This window comes from Panthera tigris, chromosome B2 (genome assembly GCF_018350195.1).
Source record: "Panthera tigris isolate Pti1 chromosome B2, P.tigris_Pti1_mat1.1, whole genome shotgun sequence".
In the NCBI taxonomy this organism is placed as follows: Eukaryota; Metazoa; Chordata; class Mammalia; order Carnivora; family Felidae; genus Panthera; species Panthera tigris.
The window spans coordinates 25,717,692-25,737,501 of record NC_056664.1 but is presented as its reverse complement, the minus strand read 5'-3'; positions in this window follow the sequence as shown (position 1 = coordinate 25,737,501).

Here is a 19,810-nt window from a genome sequence, read left to right as displayed (position 1 = left end):
TCAGGAGTTTGAGCCCCGTGTTGGGCTCTGTGCTGACAGCTCCAAGGCCTGGGGCCTGCTTTGAATTCTGTGTCTCCCTCTCTCTGCCTGTCCCCCCGCCCTCTCTCTCTCTCTCTCTCTGTCTCTGTCTCTCTCTCTCAAAATAAAAAATAGGGAGAGGAAGTGATTATGCCATTCACGTATGTGGGAGATCATTCCAGGCAAAGGGAACAGCAAGTACAATGGCCCTGAGGAAGAAAGATGTCTAGGAGGCTCAGTGCCAGTAAAAAGGTCAGTCTGATTAGAGGAGAGGAAAGGAAGTAGTTGAAGTTGAGAAAAGAAAGACGATGTGGGTTTGGACAGGTGGAACCTTTTTGGTCATGGGAAAGACTGGCTTTTACTCAAGGTTTCTAGCAAAGGAGTGTTACAATGGGACTTAAATTTTGTAAGGATCACCTCTGCTGCATTGATGAGGAAAGGCAGGGCAAAGCGAGGAGAGTGGAAATCAGAATTTGCAGTAATCTAGTGGAGATGATGGTGGATGATTGCTGGTGGTGAACATGGTAAGTGGTTTGATAAGGAATATATATGAAGGGAGAGTCTGCATTTTTCTCATCTCCATTTTCTCTGGTGTGTCGGGAACTTCACCCTCTTGAACTGGTCCCTGTCTCTGTCTTCCCTCATTTTCCAAGAGCTCACTTTCAATGTTCCCTTTTTGTTTGGAGTAGCCTGTGTTTACTTGCTGACTCATTTGTTTGATGACTGCTTTCTCTCTAAAGGATATTAAATTTGTTTTTAATTTTCTCCCTATGTATTCTCTCCTTCCATTTTTTTTTTTTTTTTTTTTTCTGTTTGTTTTGGTCTCAATATTTCAGACTGGAAGCTCTGAGCCTGTGGTGGGAGTGGACTCTGATCCCTGCTGAGCCATGGAAATTCTGAAAGTCTGTGTACTTAAGCTCTTCTTGGACTGTTTAGGGCCCCTGAGAAACTCGTCTTTTCTCCTGCTGAGTATGTAAAGGTCTGGCTCCCCGTGTTCTCAGTGCCATGTAGGCAATCCTTGCACAGCAATCTGTGTGCCTATGTCCCCTTGATCTCTGAATATGAAACAGTAGCCAGGCCTCCAACTCAATCCGGGTCTAGTTCAGAATTCTCCAGTCGCCTGGAATAGGAAAGCATACCCACCACTGCCCAAGCCTTTGAGACACCTGCCACATAGATCAGGTGGGTTTTTGGCTTTCCCTACTGAGATCTGCCAAGTCAGTTACCACTTGCCTGCCGTCTTCCCAACCTCTAATGTTATGGCACCATTATCACTTGTTCTCTCCATATCAAGGGTTGATGGCTTTTAAAGATTCCTTTCCATGGTTCTTTGTAGGGTGAGGGTGCTTGAGAGAAAAAAATTAGGTGTGGGTTCAGTCCATCATCTTTATGGATATTTAGGATATTTAATTTAAAATTAATGAAAATGTTTACAGCTCGCAGCCACAGGAAACAATTCCAACTCAAGACCTGAGGAGGCAAGGGAAGGGAGCTGAGAGGAAACCCTGAGACTGCCTTCTGATGAGGATTGTGACTGTAAATAGAAGTGGAAGAGCTCAGGAGCTACTGTACCTCTTGGCAGATACAGGGGAGCAAAGGGTCGCCTGGGTAGTTCAGTCAGTTAAGCATCCAACTTAACCTCAAGCCATGATCTCACAGTTTGCAGATTTGAGCCCAGCATCAAGCTCTGTGCTGACAGCTCGGAGCCTGGAACCTGCTTCAGATTTTGTGTCTCCCTCTTTCTCTGTCCCTCCCCTGCTCACACACACACACTCTCTCTCTCTCTCTCAAAAATAAATAAACATTAAAAAAAATTTAAGGGGCGCCTGGGTGGCTCAGTTGGTGAAATGTCCGACTTTCGCTCAGGTCATGATCTCATGGTTCATGGTTTCAAGCCCCGCATCCGGCTCTGTGCTGACAGCTCAGAGCCTGGAGACTCCTTTGGATTCTGTGTCTCCCTCTCTCTGCCCCTTCCCTGCTCATGCTCTGTCTCTCTCTCAAAAATAAAACATTTTTTAAAGAATTTTTTAAAAAATGAAATAGGAGAGCAAAATTTGGGGAAAGGAAATGAATAGCCTGACCTGTCTCCTGCCCTCTCTGATCTCTTGCTGTTGCCTCCCATTGGCAGGACCTACCCAAAGCTTCCCTGATTGAAAAGGAGCATAAGAAGGGTGGAAAGTGGATTTAAAGGAACAAGTGGTGAATACCTAGAATAGACAGGTCTCTGAGGCAGAGGTACAACTACTGTATTTTAGAAGAAAATTCTGCATTACTGTATACCTTGAGAACCAGAGAGAATAGTCTGAAAAACTAATAGTCCAAGAAAATGGTTGGATGTTAATACATGAAAATTAATAGGTTCGGGACTACTAATTATAGACAGAAAATATACCAAGAAAAATATCCCATTCTCAGTAACAGCCGGGGAATAGACCATAGTCTCTGAGGAGCAGGACCAGCGTGAAGAAACTGCCATACTATCGCGACATAAAACTCCAACTAAAGGAAAGGCAAGTCATATTCCTTAACATAATTTTATTATAAACATAACTTGTAAACATTACTTAAACTTGTTTTTATATTCCCATCGTGCTTCATGTTTAGAATGTGATCAGTACATACTTGTTGAATAATAAAATGAGTGAATAAGTAAACTTCAACAAGCTATTTACATAGATGTCTTCAAACAGAAGTCTGTCTTTGATACTTCTGTCCACCAGGAGTCAGGCTTCAGCCGTGACCGATGAGGCAATGCTTAAGTATCTCATCAGAGAGCCCACCTGACACAGGTGGCCACACTCAGCCAAGACTGGGTTCACTATTTGAGATTAGCCTCATACAAGAATAAACAGTTTTTAAAAGAATTTACTTGATTACAAAAGCGTGTGATCATTGCCAAAAAACTTACAGGAGAGGGTACGGCAAAGCAAACAAACATGCACACACAGAAAAATAATAAAAATCACCTTTGATATTTCTTCTTAATGATGTCTACTGTTAACATTTTAGTATATGTCCTTCGGGTATTTTTCCAATGGGTGTGCGCACACGAGTGTGTGTGTGTGTGTGTGTGTGTGTGAAAATTGGAAGCATATGTCATCTGCTTTATAGCTTGCTTTTTCTCACCTCACCACATGATTTTTCACATCCTGAAATTAGTCTGTTAGCAATATGACATTTAATGGCTGCATACAGAGCCACCAGGGGGCCACCCATTTTGTGTGTTGCACGACACCAGCTGGGCCATCCACATAAGGTATGACACGGTGGGCACTGAAGAACTGGATTTGGTAACCATCAGAGAAACAGAGAAGAAATATTCTATGGGTCTTGAGCCACTTCCTTCTTTGCCTGCCGTCTGGACTTGCTGCCCTCTTTTCTTTCCTGACCTTGGCACACTCCTTCCCCCCGCCCTCCAGTCTGCACAGTACAGCCGGGGAGGAAGGAGACCTGTCTGATCTCCTACCATCAGCCCTTTCTACCTGCTGCTTAAAATCCTTACATGGTGTTTCTCTGCTCTCGGTATAAAAACAAGCCCACGATCTGACTCCTACCACCTCCCCAGCCTCACTTCACCCCACACTCCTGCCCTCTAGCACCTCAGCCCCTGGGTCTTTCAGCTCCTCCACCAATTTATGTAGAGTGAAGAGCATGGGCCCAGGGATCTGTCTGCTTGGGTTCAAATTCTATCTGTGCCACATCTGTATTATGTGACCTTGGTCAAGGTTATCACCTTTTTCACTTTCTTCATCTGTAGGATAGGGATCAAAATAGCGTCTAATCAGAACGGGGATTACCTGATTTAAAATACATATTGTTGAAAGTAATGCCAGGCACATAGTAAGGGTTCATCAAGAGTTAGGTATGACTGTCACTCATTCTGACCTCAGCTGAAACATCACTTTCTTAGGAAAGCCTTTTCAGACCCATCAGGCCAACGGTGCTTTTGCTCGCAGCTCTGTGAGCACCTGTGGTTTTCCAGGGCTGCAGCGTGTTGGCTGGATATTGCTCTGTTCCTCTGGACTGTGCAATATGAGAGGCTAGTGCCTGACCACATCCTCTTTCATTTCCTTCCCTAAGTGGCCACACTGAACCGGGGAGGCCAGCCGGGGGAGGTGGAGGGTTGCAGTCTTCCCAGGGACACTTGACACTTAATTTTGGCTGGTGTCAATAGTTGCAAACGTGTGTGTACTGACTGCTACGTGTTGGGCACCATTCAAAGTGTTTTACATTTCTGATCTCAATTTCCAAAATAACTATCTGAGCTAGTATTGTTATTACGTCTATTTTAAATATAGAAGGGGACTTTGGGTCTTAGGGAGGTTTAAGTGACTGTCCCAGGATGACAGAACCAGGCTTGAAACCCATGTGGTCTGGCCTGCCAGGCCATTTTCCCAGGGATTCTCAACTCTCATGTGCCTCAGAAGCACCTGAAGTTCTTGTATAAACCCCAGAATTTCTGTCAGTCTGTGATGGGCCCTAAGAATTTGTGTTTCTAGTAAGTTCCCAGGTGATGCTGTTACTGCTGGTCCATGCAGATCACACTTTGAGAATCACTGCACTATGCTATGCTACCCGACATCAGTGCTCTAGAAAGAGGTTTCTCAGTGGCAAACAGACTCTTTTCAGACCAAGGGTAACATTGCTAACCCGTATACTCATTTATCTTTTCTTTATTGCTATAGTCAGGGACTTATGAAGCCATGAGGAGACCTGTCCAAAGTCTTCATGCCAAGTGGGCCTGTCTCCCTTCTCTCCCCACTTTTCCCTCAGCCCCTTCAAATAGTTGCTGCTAGTTTTATCCGAGTGCAACTGGTTTAAGCCATCCGCACTTGAAATTGGTACGTGAGTGGGGACACAGAGCTGCCAAGCATGTACCAGCCAGGTGGGCCCAGGGGCAGGCCAGCTGAAACCCAGAGGAAAGGGCCTCTGTTTCCCATTCTCATGGAGGCACCGCATGAACTGGTGGGCCCTGAGGGAAGATAGATTTGGGGGCAAGATGATTTCAGTGTGTCTTGACTATCCTGATGAACTTTTAGCTTCTACTGAACACACAGCTTTTCCCTGACTTGGCTCCTTACTGAGGAATGAGATATATGGACCTTATCTTGCAGCCAGTGAATTCTCTGTCTGACTGGCCACCTCCTCACTATTACAATGAGAAGAAACAGGTATCGTGATCACAGAGAGTCTCTCTCAGTGGGCCGAGAGCATGGAGAAAGTCAGACCTGACCATGGATTTGGGAAGCTTGAATCACAAGTGCACACACAAAGAAGGTTCCTTGTTCCTCAGGAGGAGCTGTGCCCTGGTTAAAACCAGCTTTGAGGAAGCCAGAGTCCACACAGCCATCTCCTTGGGCAATCTTCAGAATTATAGTTCTGGTATTTCTTTACCATGAGTGGGAGTTACATAACCGGCAGCCTTATGACACACACATATTTTCTGAAGCAGAAAGTATTTCTTCCATTATCAATTTTTTGAAATCTTGCCTCAAAATCCAACAAAAATGTGAAGTCTTCCCTAAACCAACCAGTTGGAATTAATTGCTTCCTTCCTCTGCTTACATCACACCGAGCAGCCAGCATTGAATACAATTGTGTCTTTTGGGATACTGATGATACCAATAATCCGAAGGCAGTGATAGCAATAATCATATTAACTTCACAAGGCCTGTCTCTTACTAGGTTTTCAGCAAGCATGTGTTTAGTTGACATTACTTGCTAGAGAAGATAATGATATTCAAGAGTAGATATCTTCCTTATCTCAGTTGGTGCAAGTGTGAGACTTCCCTGACTCAGGTCAATGGGCCAGTCACATCCTGAGCTGGTTTTCCTTGTCTGGCTTGCTGGACTCATGTAGAATGACTGAGAATAATAGTGTGGTTTAGAATAAGGCATGAATTTTCTACTTCTGCACTAAAATAAGTAAATAAATAAATAATCAATCAATCAATCACAGGATCCACCTCCTTTTTGCGATATATATATTTAAGAAATAACCTGGATTGTAATGCCAGTGTTTCTTTACCTTTCCATGCTGTTTTAATGGAGTACAATAAAAACTATATAATTAACGTGATTAAGGTGGTAAGTCATGAAACAGATTCGGACAACTTCTGGGATCACAGACTACTAATTAGTCTCCTCTAAACCTCTGCCTCCTTATCTCTTAAAGGAGGGTAGATTATAATCATCCCTAAAAACTCATGAAGTTTGAAGATGCATGCTTGTTATTCACATCATAAAACCTCTTAAAGGAAAGTCCCCCTTTCGATGATGAGTCATTCAATTAAAGTGCACATTGTAGATCCTTCTAGCATTCTTCAGTGTTGGGAAAATAAGATTTTGAGACAAAGCCATTATCCAATCTCTGGAAAGTCACATAAATTCCTTGGGCCTCAGTCCTCTCAGCTTTACAGTGAGGATAACAGTGGCTGCCGAGCTCACTTTCACTTTGGAAGTTTCTTATGAAAGTCAAGTAAGGTAACACAGGTAGCAGGTACTTTATCAACTGTCAGCATAATCTAAAAATAAGGGACTGTTAATTTTTTTTTTGGCCCTTTATAGGTGAGAGTGTTAAGAAATATTAGCAAGTATCAGAGGTCTAACACCATGGAAGTCAGATTTTTCTCAACAGGTTGCTTGATGGTCACACAGGGATGGAAGGCACTCCAGAACACTGCTAAATACGGCCTCCACTCCTGTCTCCCTGTCTCTGCATCACCCTGTGGTCTTAACCACTTCCTCCACTAATGGCCCTGAGCAGCCACAGACTGGAATGAATTTCTGCTCTTTGCCCTCCTTGGTGGTGTTAGCCGAAACTTTCATTGCCTATTTGCCTCCACCTTACCATTCTCAGAATAGGAACTTGGTGATGGTGTTGAAATCATGAAAGATCAAAGGAGAGGAGACCTCAGGCCAGTTCACATCAGGAACTTCTTTTCTAGTTTCTATTGTCATGTGTGTCACAGCGGCACAGAGGACAGAACAGGGAAGACACCAGAGAAGATGTTACAACACTGAGGTTTAGGAAGTCTTTGCAAATGTTTTCCCAAGTCATGCTTGAACTGGGAGTGTCATTTGACTCCAGTGTGAACAATAAATCTCGTGGGATTCTGCAGCACAGCCAGCTCTGTCTTCTCAGTCAACATTACTCAAAGTGGGGCTGCCCACCCAGCAGTAGCCTTGAAGCCTGTGAGGAACGCAGGGTGTGAGGCTAAGGGCTAGGGTCCAGGAGTCTGTTTTAACAAAGTCTCAAGTGATTTCTGTGCCCGCTAAATTTTAAGAAACAATGTTCTAAGTTCTTCTAGGACATAGTGGTCCCATAATACTAGGGAAAGGGATTGTGGTTCCGTAACAGTCACATAATATCAAATAGCGAATCAGGTTCTCCAGATTCTTCTCGATCTTCTCAGGAGTCTCACTGGGACTTCCCTTTCCATCTACCTAGAATGCAGAGATCTTGCTCATCTTCCCACAGTCCCAGGAAGTTTGCAGGGAAGCTCTGGAGGTCCTAAAGTACAGGGAGGAGGAGAGAACAGACGGCTCCATCACCCACCCAATCACCCAACTCCAATCACCAGCTAGAAACGTGGTGCCCATCTCCTCTCTTCTTTTCCTCAACTCCAAATCTCCTCCTAGAAAGAAATGTCCAGGTCACACCAAGGCTGGACGTCCCTCAGTAGTGAAAACTCTTACTCAGATGTTGGTATGTCCACAGCCCACGCTATTACTTACTATAGTAACCCATTCCTTCTGGATTTGGGGGAAAGATACTAGGGGGCCCTGGGAATGGGAGGAACTATGCGGGACAGCCCCCATGCTGGGCCACACAGCACTGACATGGAGCTGGTTGTGTCTGTAGGACCCAGCACACAGAGAGGCGGAGTCTGAGCCATTAATGGTATTTGCAAATTGACAAAGCAGACCCTCAGAGGAAAATAAAGGAGATGAAAGGAAGTGAGCCAAGTTTGACTCTGAGGTTCTAAGGCCTGGAAGCCCAAAGTTAAACCCATTCCTGCAGCTCTGCAGAATTCACCCTGGTTTCACCCTGGCCCCCTCATCCATGAGTTCAGACTCTAGGTGACAGAAGCCTCTGAGACTCTCCATGCTGATTAGGGTGGGAGAGAGGGAATGGCCCCCAGTGACAGGAATGAGCCAAAACGTGTCCCTGCAAGCTTATGCTAGGTCCAAAATGGAATGTGTCCTCGGTTCTTCCCTTCCATCCTCTGCACTCTGCCCACCCCACCCCAAGCAGCCCACAGGCCGGGGCAGAGCAGGGTTCCCAGGAGCAACCCCTCTGCCCTCAGTCCCCAGTGTGCATGGGAGGTCTCCAGGGGACAATACACCCACTGGAGGGAGCAGGGGTGGATTCACTCAGATTTATACAAAGAAGCCATCAACCTGAAGGCAGGGCACACGTTTCAGTCATCACCTGGATTCACCAAAGGTGGGGTGTTGTCTTCTAGTCCTTCCCCAAGTTGCTTTAGGCGATTCTGGGAGGAGACGCAGAGGGAGCCATTTTCCACTTTAAAATCAGATTCCACTGTGACTGCAAGCTTTGAGTTCCACTTTATTCAAATGCTTCCCTCCTCTGCATCCGAATTTGTTTAAAGGCCACAGTCAACTTCCTTCAGCATCAAAATACTTTTAAGTAAAATATTTATTAAGATTTAAAGATACATTTATGAGACAGTGAATAAGTAAATATTATTTTCAGCATAAAATTCATGTAAAATCCTCTGTTGGATTTTAATCCTTGATATAACGTGTCACAATATGGATAGCTACTGAATGAATTTCCATGTGTCCTCCTCCCTGGCAGTGGCCCAGAATGCACTTACAGAGATTTTCTTGGGCAGTGATGGTGGACACCTAGAATTTTGTGAACACAGACCAACCATTCCTCTCTTCAAGGACATTATGCTCCTCTGCTCTGAGCATGTCATTTGAAGGGAAATTGTGCCTTCTGTATGCCCAGTAAGCCCCGGCCCCAGCCCAGGGAGCCAAGTTCCATGCACTCGGCTTTGTTGGGCGCCTGATCTTCAGGCCCTGATCCCTTGGCCCCAGTTCTTCCCAGACCAGAGAGGCAAGGCCCAGATCTTCCTTGGTCATGATACTTGGATGCGAAAATGGGTTTCCTGCTTTATGAAGAAAGCTCATATGAGGAAATAAGGCTGACACAGGGAAAGACATAAGCAGAGAGAAGCCTGGGAGCATTGGAGGCTTCAGTGAAGATGCTCCGAGGGCAGGCACACCCCTGCCATTTCTGTGGTAGCTTTAAGTTTCCAGTAATCTCCCCCTTTGTTTTTAATCCAGTTCATCATATTTGGCTTCTGTAACCTGTTGACTAATGAACAGCATGAGCTCAAGAGCTGGGATGGGGAGGATGTAGCAAGAAGTGGAGGCCATTACTCAGCTGTGACTCAGGCACTGTCAGAATGCAGTGGATAACCGACAGGTCGAGGGCGGCTCTCAAAACCTCACACCCAGTTTTACTGGTAACTTGGTATTTCAAATTTCCTATTTAAAAAGCTCCAATTTTGTTTTGAAATGGAGACAAAAGAGAAGGTCTTTGTCTCCGAGAACTACAAAAGTCTAGTAGAAGCATCTTTCTCCCCTATAATTTTTTGACTTCAAAAGCAGCCAGGGTCATCTGTTGCTCCTCTCTCCCTCTTACAGCTGTCCCTCTTCCCTCCAGGCCTATCCATCTGTCCCTAGCACATTCCCTGATACCACAGTTGCTCACCAAGAGGTGCAGAGGAGTGGTGAGGAGAGCATGGGGTTTGGAGTCAAATGTGGATCAATTCATGGCTCATTAGAGCTACACTCTGTACCTCGGTCTCTTCACTGGTGTAATTGAGCTAATGACACCTACTTACAGGGCCAGAGAAAAGTGGAAATAATGACTATAAAATGCTTAGCATATAGAAGGTGTTCTGTTATCAATCTTGAAAGACCCCTATGTAATAACCTTTTCTGAAAGTAAAGGTTTGTTTTCTGATTCTGGGTATTTTCAAAAGTGGGCAATATTGTTTCCGTGTGCTGGGACTGTCCAGATATGATTTTCCCTTCAACTTGTAAAGTCAGGTGTGCTAGACATTCCTTCTGTGATTTACTTCTGAGGATCCTTTCCCTTGTGTTGTTAAAACAAACAGAGCTGGCTGGTGGTCTCTGTTTTAGCCTTAAGAATAAATTCCTTATAGATAATCAATGCTGCCTCAAATAGCATCATAGGACTGTAAAGGAACTTCTGAGTCATTTAATCCAGGCCCTACAGAATCACCCACTGCCCATGTGACAGACATTTGACTATGGTAGTAAAAGAAAAGATCAAAATCACAGTTACTTTGACAGATCATTTGTTCAGTCATAACTTTTCCATTAGTAGACCTAGTGAACACCATTCCATAGTTAATCATCTTGATAACAGTCGTGCCTGCAAAGAAAATATAGCACATTAAAAAAATAATAAGAGTAGGCTTTTACTAGAGACCTTTTACTTGAGAGGGTTTTACTTGAGACCTGATTCCTCTCAGTGAGTATGTGATTAACAAGCAAAGTTAACTCCCCTACTGGCTCTGTGCACTTAAGCAAATGCCCATGACCTAATGTAGTTCATTCAGTGGCTGGGGATATTCCAGGTGTGCTGGAGAATGGTCTAGAAAGGTTTCCTTTAAAATGAATGTAAAAGCAAGAAGTAGGAGATCAGCATGCCATTTCAGAATCATCTCCACCTGACATGACAGCACAGCATCTCAATTTATTTTATTTTATTTTTTGAGAGAGAGACGGAGCATGTGCATGTGAGCTGGGGAGAGGGACAGAGGTGGGGAGAGAGAGAGAAAGAGAGAGAGAGAGAATTCCAAGAAGGCTCTATGCTCATGCTCAATGTGGAGCCCAATGCTGAACTTGATCCCATGACTCTGGGATCACAACCTGAGTTGAAATCAAGTGTCAGACACTTAACCTACTGAGCCACCCAGGTGCCCCTCAATTTAAATCCCTATCTGGTCATTGGACATGGTTACCCAATTGTATTCATGCATTCATTCATTCATTCACTCATTCATTTCCTTCCTTGCTCCTTTGATGAAGATTCCATGTTGGGAATATAAAAATCAGCAAGAAAACTTCCAAGATAAGAAGGCAGAATAAATATACACACAACTAAATTACTTTCAAATATCATTGTAAAAGAGTTGGAACTTTGTGTCAGATAGTAAATTTGCTAGTAACAGGCAGGTTTGGTTTGATGCCATCTCCTGAAAGCCTCTCAATCAGAATTCATTTTTCTCTTCTTTACACTCGAACAAGACTCGTACAGCATCTTTGATACAATAGTACTTTCCATGGTCTGTTTCCTCTTTTAAATTACTATGATATGAAGAAGTTATAAAAAAATAAATAAGTAAGATGTGGGTCTTTGCTCTCAAGGAGTTTACAGTCTATTAGCAGCTTTAAGACGGACACCAGTGATCATTTAAAGAAGTATCTGGTAAGTGTTAAAGGAGGTCACACAAAGAGCAACAGAGGGCCAAGGATGCAAGCAAGAATACTGCCACACCAGGAAGAGATTCAGGTGGAAGAGGTGGAGGTGACAGGGGTCTTGAAGGTTAAGTAGTATTTTGACAGTTACAGAGGGTACAAATCAGCATCCCACAAAGAGGAAAGGGCACACCCAGTTCTGCTTTAGTGTAGAAAAGGATTTCTCAACCGCACTGCTATTGACATTTGGGATCAGATAACTCTTCATTGTGGGGAGAGTCCTGGGCATTATGGGATGTTTAGCAGCCTCCCTGGCCTCCACCTACTAGATGCCAGAAGCACCTCCCCCCAGTCACCACAACCAAGAATGTGTCCAGATATTACCACACATCCCTGGGATTGGGGGGCAAAATTGCCTCAGTTGAGAACCCTGGTATAGAATATATACACACACACAAATGCCTACATGCATACATACATACACACACAGTTTTTGTCCTGTGCTGCTGTTTGAACTAGGTCATGTCCTTCAACTTGTCTGAAAGTGGGAATGAAGGTAATAATGCTTAAAAGATTATAGTATACATTAAATAATGTATGTAAAGTCTTTGGCACATAGAGTTATTATTGTTCCTTTGGTCGGTGGATCTTGGGACTTCTTGAAGATTTTGGAGCAGGGATTGGTGTGTTCTTAGCTGGATTCTTTTTAATCTTTTGGCATCAAAGAATGGGTTGATTGAGGACTATTAAGCAGGGAAAACTCTAATGGTGTAAAGGTGTAACTGTAGAGCAGACAACATATAAAAAGGGCCTGAACATAGATGGTGTCAGTGGGGATGGAAAAGAAGGAATGGCTGTGGGAGAGGAATTTTAAGCAGCTTTATTGAGCTATATTGACATACAATAAACTGCACATGTTTAAAGCATATAATTTGCTGAGTTTGACATACATATAAACCCAGAAATCCCTATCACCATCCAGATAGTGAATGTATTCATTAGCCCCCCAAATTTCCTCATTCTCTTTTGCAATCTCTCTCTCCCTACCCCCAGTCCCATCTTTGTGTCCCCACACAACCACTGATCTGCTTCTTGTCACCTTAGATCAGTTTACAATTACTAGAATGCTATATAAATGGAATCATGCAGTATGTACTTTTATTTTGGTCTGGCTACTTTAATTAAATGTAATCATTTTGAGACTCATCCATGTTTTGAGTATATCAATAATTTGGTATTTTTTTGCTGAGTAATATTTCACCATACGCCACAACTTGTTTATTCCTTCACCTATTGATTTACATTTGGGCTGTTTTCAGTTATTACAAACAAAACTGTTATGAACTTTTGCATATAAGTCTTTGTGGGGACATGTGCTCTCTTTTCTGGTAAATACCTAGAAGTGGAGTGGCTGGGTCTTATGTTAGGTGCTTATTTAGCCATTAAAGAAATTGTTTTCCAAAATGGTGTTGTAGTTTACATAACCCTTCTAGTGAGCAAGCATCTCACTGTGGCTTTAATTTGCATTTCCCTAATGACCAATGATGTTGAGCATCTTTTCAGGTGCTTATTTACCATCCACAGATCTTCTTGGCACAGTAACTATATACATCTTTTGCTTATTTTTAAAAATTGAGTTTTTGTCTTGTTATTATATCTTAAGTATTCTTTTTTTTAATGCTTATTTAGTTATTTTTGAGAGAGAGAGAGAGAGAGCACGAGGGAGGGGCAGAGAGAGAGGGAGAGAGAGAGTCCCAAACAGGCTCTGCCTTGTCAGTGCAGAGCCCAACATTGGGCTTGCTATCAAAAACTATGACGTCATGACCTGGACTGAAACCAGAGTTAGACGCTCAGCTGACTGAGCCACCCAGGTGCCCCGTAAGTATTCTTTATATATTCTATATAATGCCTTTTGTCAAGCATGTGTCTTACAAATATTTTCTCTTGATCTATGGTTTGCTTTTAAAAGGCAAAGTTTCCTGTTTTGTTTTGATTAGATCCAATATACCGTGTTTTTTTTATAGTTTGATCTTTTTACGTTTTTTTTTTTTAAGGTACCTTTACCAAACCCAATGTCACTAAGATTTTCTTTTATGTTTTATTCTAAATGTTATGTTATTTTAAGTTCTTACATTTGGGTCTGTGTTTTTGTAGTTAATTTTTGCATATTAAAATTATATATGAGAAGAATGACATCAGCATCATGGCAGCATAGGCCAACCCTCATTTTGTCCCACTCTCAACAACAAAAAAGTCAGCATTTATACACAAATAAAAGTGGCTTTGGAATCCAGGGCCACACTCAAGGGACCCAGGAACAGTCCCACCCACCTGTTAGTTAAGTAACAGGCAGCAAGACCTTGGTCTCTATTGTGGACCCTGAAGTGGCCCATGAACCAGCTCCAGCCCCTCTTGGCCATGGTCCAGGAGCCCCTGGAAAACACTATCTTAGACAATCACCCACAGATGAGACCAGATGTTTTCACTGGTGAATTCTACCAAATATTTAAAAAATTAATGTCTATCCATCTCAAACTCTTCCAAAAAATTGAAGAGGAGGGAAACACTCCCAAACTGATTTTATGAAGCAAGTATTACCTTAATACCAAAGCCCAATAAGAACATTATAAAAAAAACTACAGACCAATATCTCTGGTGAACATAGATGTGAATATTCCCAACAAAATATTTAATAGCATATTTAAAGGATTTTACACTATGATCAAGAGGGTTTTATCTCTGGGATGAAAGGAGGGATCAATATATGCAAATCAATGAATATGATACACCACATTAATAGAATTAAAGGTAAAAGTCATATAATTATCTCAATAGATGCAGAAAAGCATGTGACAAACTACAACATCCTTTCAAGATAAGGACACTCAATAAATTGGGTATAGAAGAAACATACTTCAGCATAATAAAGACCACATATGACAAGCCCACAGCTAACATCACACTCAATGGTGAAAGGTGGAAATATCTTCCTCTAAGATCAGTAACAAGACAAGGGTGCCCACTCTCAGTATTCCTATTCAACATATTACTGGAAGTCCTAGACAGAGCAATCAGACAAGAAAAGAAAAGTCATCCATATCAGAAAGGAAAAAGTAAAATTGCAAACAAAATGACTTTGTTTTCAAGTGATATGATCTTACACAAAAACTATTAGAACTAATCAATGAATTCAGTAAAGTTACAGGATAAAAAAATCAACATACAGAAACCAGTTATGTTTCTGTACATTAACAACAAAATATTGAAAAAGAAATAAAGAAAATAAAGTGATTCAATGAAACATAATAAATTAATGTAATAAGAAATAAAGAAATAAACATAATAAGAAATAAAGAAAATGAATAAATAAATGTAATAAGAAATATAGAAAACAATCCCATTCACAATAGTATCAAGAACAATAAAATACTTAGGAATAAATTTAACCAAGTAGGTGAAAGATCTATACACTGAAAACTATAGGACTTTGATGCAAAAAAACTGAAGAAGACAAAACCAAATGGAAAGATATCCATGTTCATGGGTAAGAAGAATTTATATTGGCAAATGGTCACACTAGCCAACGCCATTGATAGATCAATCAAAATTCAAAATTCCAACGGCATATTTCACAAAAATTGAAAAAACAAAAATTTGTATGGAACCACAAAAGACTCTGAATAGCAAAAGCAATCCTGGCAAATAAGAACAAAGCTGGAGACATCACACTTCCTGAGTTCAAAATATATTACAAAGCTGTAATAATCAAAACAGTGTGGTATTGGCATAAAAATAGAAACCCAGACCAAGCAGAATCAAGGGCCCAGAAACAAACTGTCACATATACAGTCAACTAAATTTGATAAAAATACTCAATAGGGAAAAGATCATCTCTTCAATAGAGGATATTGAGAAAACTGGATAACCACATGCAGAAGAATGGAATTGGACCATTATCTTAACACCACTCGCAAAAAGTAACTCAAAATGGATTAAACAAACATAAAACCTGAAACCATAAAACTCCTAGAAGAAAACATAGGAGGAAACCTCCTTGACATTGGACTTTGCAGAAATTTCCTGAGTATAGTATCAAAAGCACAAGTAACAAAAAGAAAAATAAAAGTGGGACTACACTCAAGTAGAAAGCTTCTGCCCAGCAGAAGAAACAATAAATGAAAAGACAATCTAGAGAATGGGAGAAAATGTTTGAAAAATCATATATCTGATAAGCAGTTAATACCCAAAAATATAGAGGAGATCCAACATGCCGGAGAACTAGGGGGACCTGAAGTTCCCTCATCCCTCAAACACAGCAGTGTTGAGGCCAAAGGACTTTGAATTCCAAGAGTCCGGGCTGCAGAGTGACAAAGACATCTCCAGGGACCCACGGGGACAACCTGGCAAGCCATAGGTGCATGACTGCAAACTGGGAGAGATAAAATGGGCCATGTAGGCATGGAAGGGAGGGATCCCCTTCTGTGGAGAGACAAAGGGAAGAGAAAGAGAGGCTTGGAAAGCGTAGGACTGTATCTGGAGGAGAGAAAAACCACGGACTGGGATGGACAAAGATCCGATCTCTAACTGTGGGGCTTTCTCCAGACTGGACCCGGCTGCCAGGATTGCTCACCTAGCGAGGAGGGGAGCCAGCCCCAGGCTCGGTAACTACTTCAGAGGCACAGTCTGCAGTGGGAGAAGGCAATCCCCTCCCTGGAGTGCTGTGGGAAGAAGGTATATAGCCATTCAAAGGACAAAGACTGCCTATGCCTGCCAGCCAGAGGCCATATATCTGTGGCACAGAGTGGCACTTCCCTGGCACTGGGGCGCACAGAATGCACCTGTTAAGATATTGGGGTTTAAGTGCCAGCCAAGCACCAGGGAGGCTCGGGAGTCAGCAGAGCGGAACAAACCACCTTGTTCACACCTGCAGCACTGTGAGGATGGCCTGAACAGAGTGGTTTGGGACACCAAGTCCAGAGAGGAGAGACTGGGGTGTCGCCATTTTTCTCCCCATCACCAACAAGGTGGGGATTCATGGAACAGACAGCGGGGCCCACAGTGGAGGTGGGACCCGCCCACACCAAGCCACACCCTCTGTGCCTGGTAACTGCATTATCTACTGGAGTGGGATTGATGCTGCTGAACCTGAGGGCCCTTCCTCAAGACCAGCGTTGTTGCATTGCCTGGTTTAATTACTGGACAATTCTTATGATATGGATATATTCTTCCTTCCTTCTTTCCTTCTTATCTCTTCCTTCCTCTATTCTGGTTACTCTGGTTGTTGGTTTGTTTAAGCAGACATATTTAATCTATTCTCTTGATACATGTTCTATATCTCCTTCTTTATTCTCCCCCTCTCTCTCTCTCTGGATTAAGCCATGGAGTTTCTCGGCCTGGTCAATTTTCTTTTCTTTTCTTTTTACCCTGCCCTTGTCATATATCACCTTGTATGGGATAAGGCCTCTTCCATCAACAATGCCACCACCTCATTGTTTTGCTGTAGCTGGCATTTTTTTTTTCTGTTTTCTTGTTTGTTTGTTTGCTTGCTTGCTTGCTTTCCCAGGACTGCTTCAGTGAACAAATCAAAGCACACCTGGTGGAGGATCCAAAACATCACCACAGGTAAGGAGATAAAGCAACCAGGGTCACAATAACAGAGAACAAGTAACACAACCCAAAAAAAACTCCTAAAGGGCCAGGCCCTGGACAGTGTATGACCCTCTTTAATAGTGCTCACAGGTACAGGACACATAACAACCTTTAAAACACATAAGGGACAGAAAACTAGCCAAAATGATGAAACAGAAGAATTCTCCTCAAAAGGAATTCCAGGAAAAAATGATAGCTAAAGAATAGCTCAAAACAGATGTAAACAATATAACTGAACAAGAATTTATGATAATAAACATAATATTAATCACTGGCTTTGAAAAAAGCATAGAAGACAGCAGAGAATCAATTGCTGTAGCGATCAAGGAACTAAAAAATAGTCATGATGAATTTAAAAATTCCGTAAATGAGGTGAAAAATAAACTAGAGGCAATGACAGCCAGGATTGAAGAGGCAGAGGGGAGAATAGGTGAAACAGAAGATGAAATTATGAAGCTGAGAAAAAGAGAAATGAAAAAATCTGGACCACAAGGGGAGAATTAGAGAACTAAGTGATTCAATGAAATGTAAATAATATCCATACCATAGGAGTTCCAGAAGAAGAGAGAAAGGTACAGAAAGGTACTTGAACAAATCATAGCTGAGAACTTCCCCAGCCTGGGGAAGGAAACAGACATTGAAATCCAGGAGACACAGAGAGCTCCCTTCAGATGTAACAGGAATCAATCTTTTGCATGACATAGCACAATGAAACTGGCAAAATACAAGGATAAAGAGAGAATTCTGAAAGCAGCTAGGAATAAACGGGCCTTAACATACAAGGGTAGATACATAAGGATAGTAGCAGACCTATCTACTGAAACTTGGCAGGCCAGAAAGGAGTGTCAGGAAATTTTCAATGTGCAGAATAGGAAAAATATGCAGCCAGGAATCCTTTATCCAGCACGGCTGTCATTCAGAATAGAAGGAGAGATAAAGGTTTCCCCAGACAAACAGAAACTTAAGAAGTTCATCACCATTAAACCAGATCTACAAGAGATCCTAAGGGAGACTCTATGAGTGGAATGTTGCAAAGACCACAAAGGACCAAAGACATCACTATAAGTATGATACCTACAAAGAACACAATGACACTAAATCCATATCTTTCAATAATAACACTGAATGTAAATGGACTAAATGCTCCAATCAAAAGACATAGGGTATCAGAATGGATAAAAAGAAAAAAGAAAAACAAGACCCATCAAATTGTTGTCTACAAGAGACCCATTTAGAGGACACCTTCAGATTGAAAGTAGGGGATGGAGAACCATCTATCATGCCACTAGGAGTCAAAAGAAAGCTGGAGTAGCCATACTTATATAAGACAAACTAGATTTTAAACTAAAGGTTGTAACAAGAGATGAAGAAGAGCATTATATCATAATTATGGGGCCTATCTATCAAGAAGAGCTAATAATTATAAATGTTTATGCACCAAATTCAGAGGAACTCAAATATATAAAACAATTAATCACAAACATAAGCAATCTTATTGGTAAGAATGTGGTAATTGCAGGGGGCTTTAACACTCCACTTACAACAATGGACAGATCATCCAGACAGAAAATTAATAAAGAGACAATGGCCCTGAATATGATACACTGGACCAGATGGACTTGACAGATATATTCAGATCTTTTCATCCTAAAGCAGCAGAATACACATTCTTTTTGAATGCACATGGAACATTCTCCAAGATAGACATACTGGGTCACAAAACAGCCCTCGATAAATATAAAAGAATTGAGATCATTCCATGCACACTTTCAGATCACAATGCTATGAAACTTGAAATTAACTATGGGAAAAAATTCTACCAGACATTTAAAACAGAGTTAATACCTATCATTCTCAAGGTGTTCCAAAAGATAGAAATGGAAGGAAGTCTTCTGGACTCATTCTATGAAGCCAGCATTACCTTGATTCAGACAGAGATCTCACAAAAAAGGAGAATTACAGATAAATATCCCTGATATTGATCCCTTGATCATGGATGCAAAAATTCTCAACAAGATACTAAAAAGAATTATTCACCATGATCAAATGGGATTCTTTCCTGAGCTGCAGGGCTGGTTCAATATTCGCAAATCAATATGATACATCACATTAATAAAAGAAAAGATAAGAACCATATGATCCTGTCAAAAGATGCAGAAAAAGCATTTGACAAAATACAGCATCCTTACTTAATAAAAACCCTCAAGAAAGTCAGGATAGAAGAAGTATACCTAAACATCATAAGCCAAATATGAAAAGACCACAGCTAATATCATTCTCAATGGGGAAAAACTGAGACCTTTCCCCCTGAGATCAGGAACACAACAGGGATGTTCACTCTTACTACTGTTGTTTAACATAGTGTTGGAAGTCCTAGCCTCAACAATCAGACAACAAAATGAAATAAAAGACATCCAAATTGGCAAAGAAGAAGTCAAACTTTCACTGTTTGCAGACAACATGACACTCTATATGGAAACTTGAAAGACTCCACCAAAAGGCTGCTAGAACTGATACATGAATTCAGCAACGTCACAGGGTACAGAATCAATGTACATAAATTGGTTGCATTTCTATACACCAATAATGAAGCAACAGAAAGAGAAATCAAGAAACTTATCCCATTTACAATTGCACTGAGAACCATAAAATACCT